The sequence below is a fragment of the Argiope bruennichi genome, chromosome 4 (genome assembly GCF_947563725.1).
Source record: "Argiope bruennichi chromosome 4, qqArgBrue1.1, whole genome shotgun sequence".
Classification (NCBI taxonomy): Eukaryota; Metazoa; Arthropoda; class Arachnida; order Araneae; family Araneidae; genus Argiope; species Argiope bruennichi.
The window spans coordinates 106,104,223-106,117,730 of record NC_079154.1 but is presented as its reverse complement, the minus strand read 5'-3'; the positions used below and the strand labels follow the sequence as shown (position 1 = coordinate 106,117,730).

Below are 13,508 nucleotides of genomic sequence, written 5' to 3'. Positions count from 1 at the left end.
TAAATTATTATTTCTTTTTCATGAAAACTGAATAATACATGATTAGTCTGATGATAAATTTGATTTTCCATGGTACTTTAATTTACCTGATATTTAAAAAAAAGGTGAAAAAAAAAATAAATAATATATTTCATAGAATAACACCTTTGGTTATTTATAAAGTAACTGTCGTCATAATTTTCTCAAAAACCATGAATATTTCTCCAAACTGAATTTAAATTTTTTATTAATTCTTAATTAATATAGATTATTTATTTTTGATGTCATGTTAATTACTTTTTTACATATATTTAAACTTTTTATTAATTCCTAATTAATATGGATTATTCATTTTTGATGTCACACTAATTACCTTTTTACATACATTTTTACCTTTACATACATCAACAAAACAATTTTTATTTTAATAGAAATAAATAATTTCAAGAATTTTTCTTGATTCTATATATAAACAATAATTTACAAAAGGGGAAAAATATTATTAGCATTAAATATTTAAACCTGAATCATATAAGTCATTCGGCTTGTTAAACAAACTTTCAAGCCAAAAAATTATAAATAAATGGCTTAGTTTGATGCTGATTTAGAACTATAACTACGAATGGGTCAATAATGATTATTGATATTTTTTTATTTCTTCTACTTATTATTATTTGTTTGCCGCTAAATTATTTTGTAGCTAAAATGATGATACATAAGGTTGATTAAAATTAAATTGTGTATTTTCCTTCTTCGTCATTATTTGCAGTAACTAAGAAGCGGAAATTCAATTAATTAAGTAATTCTCCTTCGTTGAGCATACAAAATTTCATAGTTTACTTTCTTTGCCGATGTTTGCTTAATTAACTGTGAGGAACCATAAAGCATCCTGCACCATTATGTTTAGAACTGTAGCTTCAAAATTTAAAGCAGATTTTACTTCTTCAAATATAAAATAAATATTTGAATACCAGTATTCTTGGAAGAATGAGTTAAAATAATACATATTTCATGTAATTATTTTCATGTTTATGAAAAATGCATTGATTGCAATATTTTTGTCAATCTTTTACTTTCTTTGCTCTCAACTAACTTAAGACAATAGCGCCATCTATGCAAACAATTTATGAATGCAAATATAAATGAAGCAGATTCTTTTGTTAAAGTTGATATTTCAGGTTAATTAACATAGTTTAAGTTTTGAATTTTAAATAAGCAAATAAAGTAAAATGTAATTTTACAATCTTTATAATTTTTCAAGTTCCAGTTGAAGTAAAGTGCGAAAATTACTATTTAATAAACAATTTACTGTGAAAATTAACGTCTCATGTTTATTAAAAGAAAAGCAGCAAGATTTATTAATTTTGAAAATTTCTTTTGAATCATTAATTATTACTGTTATCATTATGCGGGAACTGTAGAAATTTTTAACAACTTTATTTGAAAATTAAACATGTAAAGCGTCGTACTTCATTTCAAATATTTTAGCTTCAGAAAGTTTTATTTAATCTTATTTAATTACGCTCGATCTGCCCGTTCATGTGCTTGTATTTTAAAGCCGGGTTTACACTCGGCTAGTTATAAGACGGCCAGTAGACAGCGCATGCGTAGAAAGGCTGAAAAATGCTGTTCGATCGATGCCAAGTAATTGTCCAGACGGGACAACAACATGTCGCTTATCGTTTTTTCTTTTTCTTACTGTGCTTGTGTTTGTAGAATTTGATGGGTTTTTTGGGGGTGAAAAAATTGATCGCTTATCTTAGATTAATTCCGACATTTTTTTTTTGCTCTTTTCTCTCTCTTTTTGTAAGTTTTTAAAGGTTGGATGTAATTTTTTTTAAACATTTTATTTGTCATTTCCTTTCAAAAGTTTTCAAAATTTAGATATGCTGGCTTTTTTTTATTTTACCATGGTTTTTTTGTGTAAATATTCATCGTTTTAATACAATACGCAGTGAAAAAGAAAAATTCAGGGATGCCAAAACGGCAATTTACAGCCAAGCATGGGATGCCTCAATCTATCTTATGAAATTATGGGAAACATAAATCCGTCACTTTCTACGCATGCTGTGCCTACTGTCCGTCTTATAACTGGCCGATTGTAAACATGGCATAAGTTTGTTCTTGAAATCTGTTGCTAACAGTTTCAAACTTTTTTAGTTATCTTTACTGACCTTTAAGAAATGGAGTTCAATCAAGGGAGCCTAATTGAGTGGACACAATATATATTAGTAATTGTTACAATTATTTCATAAATATTATATAAATATTATTTAATGTATATTGAAATAGTTTTAAACGAACACCATCGCTTTTAATTTCTTAAAATATCATAAGTCAATAAAATTCCATGCTTTAAGTCAAGTCTTTCAACAACAACAACAAACAAAAAAAAAACATTTAAGGAGGAAATAAAAAAAATAACTGAAATTATTTAGATGATATATTTCTATAACTGAAAAAAAATCCTTCAACCTCATTAATATATATTTCTGCTTAAAATCATTGGAAATATACGTAACTGATCATTTATAACAAGAACTCGAAGACAATAAAATAACTGCTGTCAAATGCGACGAGTTGGTTCCAATGTTCTAGTGAAGACAAACTACTGATCAATAAATGAAGCGCATTTGACAGGTTTCCCCGAGGGGCATGTTTCAATTCTGACGCTTTGTCAAATCTCGGAAAGCGGCAAAAGCATGTGTGAGTGATCTTGGTCTTTTATCGTTCATCTTACGCGATTTTGATCAATAATTTATTTTTATTTTTTTCAGGCAATATAAATATATATATATATATATATATATATATATATATATATATATATATATATATATATATATATATATATATATATATATATTAGAAAACGAATTTTTTTCCTAATAATTTTTTTTAAATAAAATTATTATTTTTTTAAAAAAATACAGTCCACTTGTCCATCGCATGATTAATCAGCATGAGCACGTAGCTTAAACCACGACGTCATCTCGATGAAAGCAGGACCGCAATTAAATTAAAAATATTTAAAGTTTTAAAAGTTATATATTTAAAGTAATAATGTTGCGCTAGTAACCTTTATTACTTTATAAAGAGGTTGTCTTTATTACCTTGTACTGTCATTTTTCTTTATTGCCAGTATAAACTCTTTAAGGATTTTAAAATACTTCGGCAAATCATACCAACTAAATTAAAATTCATAAGTATCATTTGAATGTGAGATGTAAAAAACTAAAGCTATCAATTCTGAGGCTATCTATTAAATTAAAGCTATCTATTTCTGTATACATTATAATAATATGCTAAATGTAACTGAGATTTATAAATGGCTGCCAGTTAGTTTATGCACTGTTGTTATATCGTGATTCCCACTTTCTTCATGGACTTCATTATCGCATAACTCATAGACTGATCTAATTCAATTACGCGCTACATACAAATTTCTTTCATATATTTTTTTTCTAATTTAAAATCCTCCAACAGAAAGTTTTACATCGAGCAATTAATTTCGCATTATAGTTTAATTCCAAAATCGACAAATAGATGAATAATTCGATTATTTTTAAATCATCGGATGATCAAATAGGATCATAAAATGATAATAAATATAAGTTTCTGCAAAAATTTAATTTAAAAAGTTGTAGTGCTTTAATTATTTTTGTAGCTGAATGTTACACTGTTTTATTATGAATTCTAACGTTATCTTTTTTCCCCCACTAAGAAAATAATTGAATTAAAAATTTTTTTGAAGATCACTTAAGGATCCCAACTGTTCAATCATTTATGTCACAAATCTGTAATAAAAGCATTACTCTGGCCCTAATATTATTTTAAAAGAGCGATTAATTTTCTGCCTTTACACTTGAAAAGTAGAAAGAATTGTCAGCAAAAAAATTTTATCGCCAAAGGAGAAACACACACTTACACTGGCACTACGAAACTAAAAAAAATATTCCTGTAGAATTTTTTCCAAATAGAAAACTCTAGATCATTCAAGTGATGATATATATTTTAAAATGGGTGATCATTAAGAAAGGCATTTAACCGAGCATTTTGACATAAATTTATCACACAATGACCATCACTTGAAATCCCAAGTGATACTTGACCAGAGTCATTGCAACTAAATATCTGAAATTCTTAATCCGAAAACGTGTAGGCATTCAAGTAATGTTATATTTTCTAGAGGTATGATAGTTCCATATGGACCTAAGTGCTAAAGAGCAGTAATTATGATATCAAATAAGCATTTTGACACAAATTAACCAGATGTTGAACATCTCTTAGAATACCAAGTGATTGTGACTACAATCATTGCAATAAAAGTGTGAATAGCATGGAAGCAAATGGTGGTTCAATATTCGTATTCGCATAATATTAAACGAGGGTCATTAATCTTATTTTCTTCCAGATATTTCATATAGTAGAAATCAATGCATTTATTTAAATAACATGATTATTTGAAAACGATGGGAGTAAAACTATGAGGTAAATGTCTTCGAACTGCAAGGGGTTCCTTCTAGTTGGTCTGTCATCTGGTTAGCAATACTTGCATTCAGATTGTCACAGAATAATTAAGGGAAGTTACAGTAGAAAATGTCATGCACATTCGCAGAGTACTTTATAAGTAAAAAAAACTATTATTTGTAGTACAATGAAATGTAAATATATAATAATAATAGGAGTTTTGCTTTCTTCCAATGGGATTTTCTCTATTCATAATGTGGAGAAACACTCAAATCAAATCTAATCATTAAAATCGGATTGAAACAAATGATAATAAACTAACTGAAAGAAATGCAGTGCTGAACATAAAGTAGGGGAAAAAATGCTGAAATAAAATATTAACAATAACTTTTAATTTGGTCCGTGAAGATAGAATGCAGTCACTAAGCATAAATATAAAATAATGAAAATTGCAAATCTCAACTTTTTCATTTCTGATTCTTGCGTTGATTGATTCGTACATTGAGAAATCAGTCAATTTGAGCTTTAAAAAGATGTCAAAACATAAAGTTGGGATTTCGCATTGGACATTGATGTAGACATAAAGGAGAGAGATGTTTTTAATTCCACTGAGCGTTACAGACGGCACTAGACGATTATACCATTAATAGCTGCCTGAGAAACTGAGTTATTACAAAGTACAATATCACATAAATCATTGGATTGAGCCGGCGTCATGGCATAGGGGTAGCGCGTCTTCCCCGTGCCCTGGGCGTCCCGGGTTCAGGCATGGTTGTTCCTCTTCTATGTTCTATCTGCGAGGCGTGTGAATGGGCCCCCCTGTAAAAAGGGGTTGTGCAAGCGAATGAGTGATGCGTGAGTAGTCAAGTCGTATTCTTGGCCCTAGTTGGCTCTATGATAAAAATTAGAGACGGTCCCCCTTAAGCTTAAAGCGGCTGTCTCCGAACAGCGGACTTGTCCGTGGCAAGTGCCATAAGAAACAACAACAATTGGATTGATCTTGGAAAATGCAGAAGCCCACATAGAAAAAGTATGGTGGCGCATAGCCAGACAAACATAATCCATGCATCGTGTATCTTAGGGCATTCGATTGGATATAACTATCACGAAATATCGTAAGTGCAGACAATTTGTTTGTAAAAATCTTGTCAACATTATAAAAACAACACTATGTGAAGATCAGAATTAAATTGCTTAGTTAAATTCCGTAGAATTAATTACAAATGTAATTAATTTTTGGAATAATTAAAATTGATTTCATTTTAGAAAATATATTTGATAAAACTAAACTATAATTTAAGTCTAATACTTTAAAAATTATCCTAATAATTTATTATTTATTGTATCTTAAGATTAATTTACTTGCGCATATTTAATAACTCTTATAATAATGAAAAAAATAATATTGTTACATTTTGGAAAAATAATGAAGTAAATACAAATTATTATATTTGTAGTAGAATTCTTACAAATTTAATTAAATTATATTATTATAGCAGATATATCTTACTTAAATTTAATGAAATAATATCTGATAATAAGATCAAAAATAATGAATTAAGATAAATTTTGTATATTAATAATTAAATAAGTCATTGAATTAGTACACTACATAAGAAGTCTTTTCATTATAACAATTGCCTAAAGATTAATTAAGTATAATGAAAATACTCTTTACTTTTCAAATTAAAATTAATGAAGAATGCATTGAGACTAATACTTTTTTATATATATATAATGCGAAATATTTTGCATTTATGATTTTTAACTGCATTTTGAAATGCCATTAGATTTTTAACTGGAATTCAAGTATTATTTATGGGATTTTAAATATACGTGGGAGACACTTACACAATGGCTAAGAAAATAAACAAAGGAATATTTGATTAAAATGAGGTCCTGTGAATATTCTATGAATCTTAATTAACTTATAAATCATATAAGATTTTATATCTTAACAAATAAAATAATTAATTTTTTTTATTTAATCTTCTTATTAGTCTAAAGAACATAAAATAACCTTTCTAATATTGTTTAATAATTTCTATTTGTTACAAAATTTCTTTTTTTTTCCTCAATAATTTCTGTTTGTTGGATATTGTAAGATTATTTAACGCACAATGCATAGGATTTAATAGAAAATTAGAGCTATAGCATTTCTAAAAATTTTCTGTTTCCAAAAATAAGGTATGTACTGCATTTTATATTTTTGAGATATTTATAAATACTACATTTCTTCAAAACCATGCTATATGCTATTATTAAAAACATTTATATCTTAAATATAGAATTGAATAAACTTAAGAAGGGATATTAAACACGTTTTTTTTCTATATAAATATAAATTAAAATTATTATTCCTAACGATAGTGCAGTCGTCGTCATAATATATAATTTCTTCTGATATAGGGATTAACATACATATTGTATTATTGAACCATTAGAATTGTTATCTATCCGTTCTCTAGTTATTCTCTATATGGTTTCGGTGTACTGACTAATTGCATTAATGCTAGCACGATGTTTAGATAGATTTCTATCTTCTATTAAGAAAAATAAAATAAAAGTTTGTGTGTGTATGGGAGTGTGTCTATGTATATGGTAGTACTGTATATTATAGACTGTTTATCTAGAACTATCAAATTCGACACAAATATACGTTGAAGTATGAGAATGTGTACTTCAGAGCAGTTATTTTGGAAATTTTAATTAGACGTTTAATTAATTAAAAATTGTATGATATTTTGATGTTTCTTTGAGAGATTACTTCCGAAAATATTCCAACACAAAAATGATTTTTACACCGTTTCACAGTTCAAAAACATTATACATTTACAAAAAAAAAATATATCAATTATACCAATTGTGCAACTGTATAATACTTTAAACTAGATTGAATTTACTTATACTTTAAGTATATTATAACAATATTTTCATCGTTGTAAATGAAATCCAGATCTTTTTCATTGTTCTACTAAATATTTGACGACGTGATAAATATTTCTTTCATTGCTACAAACTCAGAACTTAAAAACTCCATTTAGTATCTGTACAATTTATATGAGGAACAATATAGTGAAATTACGGCATCAAGAAAATGAGTAGATTATCCCGGATACTTAAGTCGTTAATTGCACTATAATATCATGAGACTTAACTCCCTAACGACAGTCCATATACACAATAAATAAAAAAGATGCAAGGTTATTAAATAATACAGCTTTAATGTCTGGTTGTTTGAGGGAATCATGAACAAGAAGCTACCGCTAAGTGATTTTATTGAAAATAAATATAACCAACGTCCCCCGCGATATCCAAAGGCAATTAATTATTTAATATATAAGATGTAAACGGATAGAATCAGATGAAAGACGTTATCTTTCATTAAAATTAAATGGAAGGAAAGTAGTTTCCCGGTATATTTTTCTGTCTACATTCAAAAGTTAAAATGAGAATTCTGCTTCTTATAATCTAAAGCAAAGATGTAAAACTATCCGAAACGATGCTTTTTTATATAACGAAACGAATATTTCAGCTACACTGAAATCAGTTTTTAATATCATTAGAAAATAATATTCTTTCTCATTAATGAGACAGTCATGAAAAAATTAATAAATCCTTATGAAAAAGCATATTTTATTTATTTGTAGAAAATAATTAATCAAATATGCTTTTCTTTCCGTATAGATAAATCAAATAAATAATTCACCAATATCTATTTCTAAAGATCAGACATCTATTTAAAAAAACATAGGAAAACTTCCATCCGCTAAACATAAGCAGTTATTATGGCTTATCATCTTAATAAACAATAATAATGTAACTATTTTTATTTCATTTCATTTGTAAATTTAATTCTTAAAATTTAGTATTTCTTTAGTACTTTATAAAATAGTAAATTTCTAATTACACAAGGAACAAATTCTTAAAATTCGTTCTTCTTAATTGTTTCATAAACGTTAATGAATTTATCATTAGGAGTATAATTTCCTCCTTACAATGTTCTGTCCTGTGATGTTCTTTTCTCCTCTACAAACGTGCAATGGACTCCTTAACGAAAATTGGCTAGGTTTAGTGTAACATATCAGAATGCAGATTGTATAAATTACGATTGTATAAATTACGTTGAAGATTGTATAAATTACGTTCATCAAGTTTGAAAAAATTGGATGGGGCATATGTGCACTAAGGTGCAATACATTTTTATATCGTAGACAATATTTTGTCATATTATGCTGATAATTTTTAAAAACGCAACCGCAAAAATGTATTATTATTTCAACTAATATAAAAAATTATCTTTTCAATTTGTCATTCATTTTTTTTTCTAAATTTAATGCACATTTAAAAAAAACACATTTAAGTTATTTGAATCAATACATTTCATTGTTACAAAAAAATTCAAATCAATTTCATTGTTTATACAAATACTTGATTCAGTGTTCTCCCTCAAATAGTGAAAGTGAAAGAATAAATACCGTAAAGAATTTCCAATATTACATCCCAGTAAATATCTTGGTTATCACAGAAGGTTGTTCGGAAAAATCTGAATGATCGAACCACCTTGACAACATTGATCGGAACTGTGGTTGAGTCCTAAAGGTCATCACTGGCCACGGTACAATTCCTAACATATCAGACACGTCTCGTCATTGGTAGGAGATAGCCAATCTCATACCGTGTCAATTTGACGTAATCCCCGAGAGGTAAGTCCCGAAATAAGAATAATAATTCAGCAAATTGCTGTGATCTAGGCTGAATGAATAACAGGCTTGGTGACAAACCTGGCAACCATTTAGTGAATTTGGCAACAAAATAGAAAGTTCCAAAAACTGCTTGAAATTTGACGGTATATGGATTAAGAACAAAGTTTTTTTCAGAAGTTTTATTACCTTGTGATGGTAATTATAAAACGTCGAAAGATAAAATCATGCAGCCTGCCAGTATTGAGTTGAATAGCGAATCGCCAGTTGAATTCAACTGAAGCGAGTCGCTATTAAAGGCAACAGACGATACAAAGAGTGAGCAGTCATGTTAGTACTGTTGTTTATTATCAATTTCCTGTTTTATTGCAAATATTTATCTTGTGTACACTTCGGCTTTACTAGTGTATCTGTGTTTTCGCACGGAAAAAAAAAGTCATTATATGCTATTAAATTTATTAGACGGTTTCACTACACATAGTAAAACAGTACTTTGATTCTTGAATAATATTTTCATTATAATAAATTGTTTACTTTTGTATACTTTTGATATTATATAAAGAATTTTATTCCTTTTGTTTCATTAATATATTTTGTAGAATTGTATACAAAACTCTCTAAAATATGAAACATATAAAAATATATCGAATAAACTAAATTTTTACGTTGTTTTTAAAAATTTTTTTATTAGTCCAGATAAATTCACATTAACATGCTCATATAATGCTCAAACATTGCTATCTTTTCAGCCGTGTTAAAATAATGTGCAATTAGAGGCATGAGGCAAGTTTTTTTATGGGACTCTGAGGTTCTGAAACTTTATAATGGAGCTCTAAGCATGTATTAAATACAAAAAGTGTACAAACAAGCAAATAACATGTTTAAAATATCTGTCGTGATTTGATGCTTAAAAATAATTTCTTCAGAAAGCAATCAAGTTTTACCTAAGAGATTTATTTAACTGAAAATGAATTGAATATTCCTGATAAGTTGATCGACGAATGCAGCTAGTAATGTAAGAGAACGGAAGAAGCATTTAAAATGAATTTTATAATCATGTGTTAGATATCCTAAAAAAATTTAAAAAACAATGCCCTTATCATTATTTCTTTAAAATATTTAATAATTAGATAAGACTAAGTAAAAAGTGATTTAATATTTATAAGCCTTTTTGTAACTAAAAATTCGTTATCTAGAAAATTATCATCTATCTATACATAGAAAGTTTCAAGATAGAAATTCAAAAATATTTCATTTCTCAGAATCGACTAAATTTTAAATACTGATAAATATATTGTAAAAAATCATTTCCCTTAAAAAAATGCAAAAATATATTTTCTTAAATATGCTTTCATTATCTAAAAAAACATTAAGCATAAAACTTTTGCAATCTAAATATACTTTCATTATTTAAAAAAACATTAAGCATAAAACTATTGCAATCTAAATATACTTTCATTATCTCAACGAATATCTAACACGAAAACGTCTTTATCTAATAAACTGTTATTAATGATACATTCTTCAAGAGAAATCTTCAAAAATCTTTGATAACACAAGCACCAGTTCGTTATTAAATGCTAATAAGTTTACCATAACAAATGAACTTCAGCGAAAGGAGTATTTCTCAGTAAATACAATCAAATAACACGAGAGCACTCTTTTCTTTTGCATTAATGGGAAAGTGGGTATTGGTAAAAGTTCGCACTAATTAATGGCCTTCAACAAATCGATAAATTCTGTTTCATGAAGTATATTTATTTTCAGAAAGGAATTCATCAAGTTACTTTTCCAATATTTAATATTCTTTTTGACCAAGGGAAAGAAAGAACTGAGCTGTCGATACGCATGAATAAAGACTTGATAAATACCCAGTCAGAAAAAATTCGACCAGTGGAAAATATCGGAAAACATAAATCAATTAGAGTTATTTATTATAGGTAACTTAGTAATAATATTTACTTTTTGAATAAAAACATTGATTTCTGACTTCGAAAAAGCTGGTAAAATGATTTTAAAAGCTTCAAATGGAAATCGATATGTCATGTTGTGAAGAAGTATTTAGAAACGTAAAATTGATCATATTACTTAAAAGAAGCTTCTAGAAATTTTAACAGAGACTTTTCAATGCAATTTTGTTGATTTTTGAAGTTTAAATTATACGTTGCCTTTCTTATCAACGTCATTGTACCATCCGTTTTTCCGGTGGTTCCGGATATAAAGAGCACTCCTGGTTTTTAGAATAACATGACTGTCTTTTTTCAATATATTTTCGAACACTTTTAAATTAGCAATACAGCATAAATAGAGTAAAAGATCCTATTTATTTAAATGAAGGAAAACCAATACCTTTGCATTTTGAAATCTTCTATGTTTTATGTTTTAATCAATTTGTTTTTGGAGATTTGCTTTTTATAGTAACTTTTTTTTTTACAGTGTTATCAATATTCAGATGCAAACCTCACAAAAATAATTTCTTTCATTTTTTCGTCAATCATTGTGCATGAAAAAAATTATTTATAATAAAAATAATGAATCTTATAAAGAAAAAAGCACTTTTGGCGACCAGCTTCATTGCGCAGATTATCGACTTTTTAAGCAGTAAAACAATTAATATGAAATGCTTTTTTTTAATTTCAACATATTTCGATTGAAAAACATAAATTAAAATGAATCACTCTACTACAAATTGCTAGATCGCAAATTAATATATATATATATATATATATATATATATATATGTGTGTGTGTGTGTGTGTGTGTGTGTGTGTGTGTGTGTGTGTGTGTGTGTGTGTGTATTGAAAAAAAGTATAATTGAAAATCCTATATCAGAAGCAATGTCCAAAATAGGCATTTATTATCTTAATTTTTACAGAGGCAAAAGCACGTGATTGAGTTTTTGGTTAAATGGGTTTGAATATCATCATTATTTCAAATTGAAACCAAATTAATTTTTTTAAATACAGTAACAATAAATAAAAAAATTATATGGAAAATTCATATCTTTATAGTAATTGTTTTGAAATCTAAGAAAATGAAAAATTCATTTTCGGAAAATAATAGTTTTAGAAGATACCAACGTAAGTTTTTATTTGCAAATCATAGCAATTATTTATTTGACGATGAGCAAGTGTCTTCTCCCGTTCATTTTGTCAATTTTCAATTGACAATTTTTAAAAGTATATTTTGCTTAATTTCTAATAATAGATTATGTTATTGACTTGAAATTTGCATCTATTTCATAATTTCGTTATATATTTATTTTAATATACCAGTATTTTCTTCCATTGTTGAATGCTAAGTAATTCTTTTTGAATCTACGTCGTTTCCCAAAATGAAAAAAGTGAAGTTACAATATTTCGACTGTTACAAGATAGACAAATTGAAAAACTGAATTTTTAATAACGCCGTGATGTCATGGGAATGGTCCTCATTATGAAAGTTATACTTACAATAAACAAAATATATGGAAGACTATTGATGAGGCTCAGTAACCCCCTCCATCCATTTTTTTTTCTCTTTTTTTACAGTTTAAACAAAATATACTAAGTATTGCCTTAGCTAAATATAAATTTTTCAAAAATTTAAATTTTTAAAATATTTTTGCTGTTTAGAAATTTTAAATTTTTTTTTAAAGTTGTCATTTATTTTAAATATAATTCTTCTCTTTCAATTTTCAATGTTTTCTGGCAAAATCTTCCGAAGAATGCTCTCCATGAACTTAATAGAATTTATCAGGCGTTGGATTTTGGATATATAAAAAAAAATTGGAAAACAAAGTTTAATCAAAAATGTAGTAACTTTTTTTAGAAAATATTAGAATTTTTCACTTTTACTATTTTAAAAAGAATTCTGATCAATATTTTTAAATATCGAACTTAATTCTATAGAAATGATACTTCTCATCTTACAGAAAATAATTCAAGTAACTTGAATAAAATATTTTTGACTTTTCACATTTTGTAGTATGCATGATTTCAGAAAAATTAAATTAAGAAAAAGGAGTTTAAAGATTCAAAAACATTAATATTACAATATAACTGCTTATAATAAATCTGATGTTTTTCAAAACGATAGCCAAACGTTTTTAAATAAAAAAAGTAATAATGTTATAAAATTTTATTTTTTTTCACTAGTAACTACTTTTGCTTAACTCAGCTAAAATTTAAAAAAAAAATAAGTGTAACATTTTTTAACTAATATTTTTTATTGGTTTTCACTGTTAATATATTTAGGAAATAATTCTTAACTTTCTTTCAAATCCTATTACCTATTAATAATTAAAATTACCTTCAATTCCTATTACCTGTTAATAATTAAAAATCATTTAAAAAATTTTAAATTCGAAAAAAAACC

At 26.8% G+C, this 13,508-nt stretch overlaps 1 protein-coding gene across 2 annotated transcripts in view; it reads right to left on the bottom strand.

The window, feature by feature from the left end:
* Positions 1 to 13,508, bottom strand: part of LOC129965976 (adenylyl cyclase 78C-like) — a 430,498-nt gene that overhangs the window by 183,958 nt on the left and 233,032 nt on the right. The window lies entirely within an intron of this gene.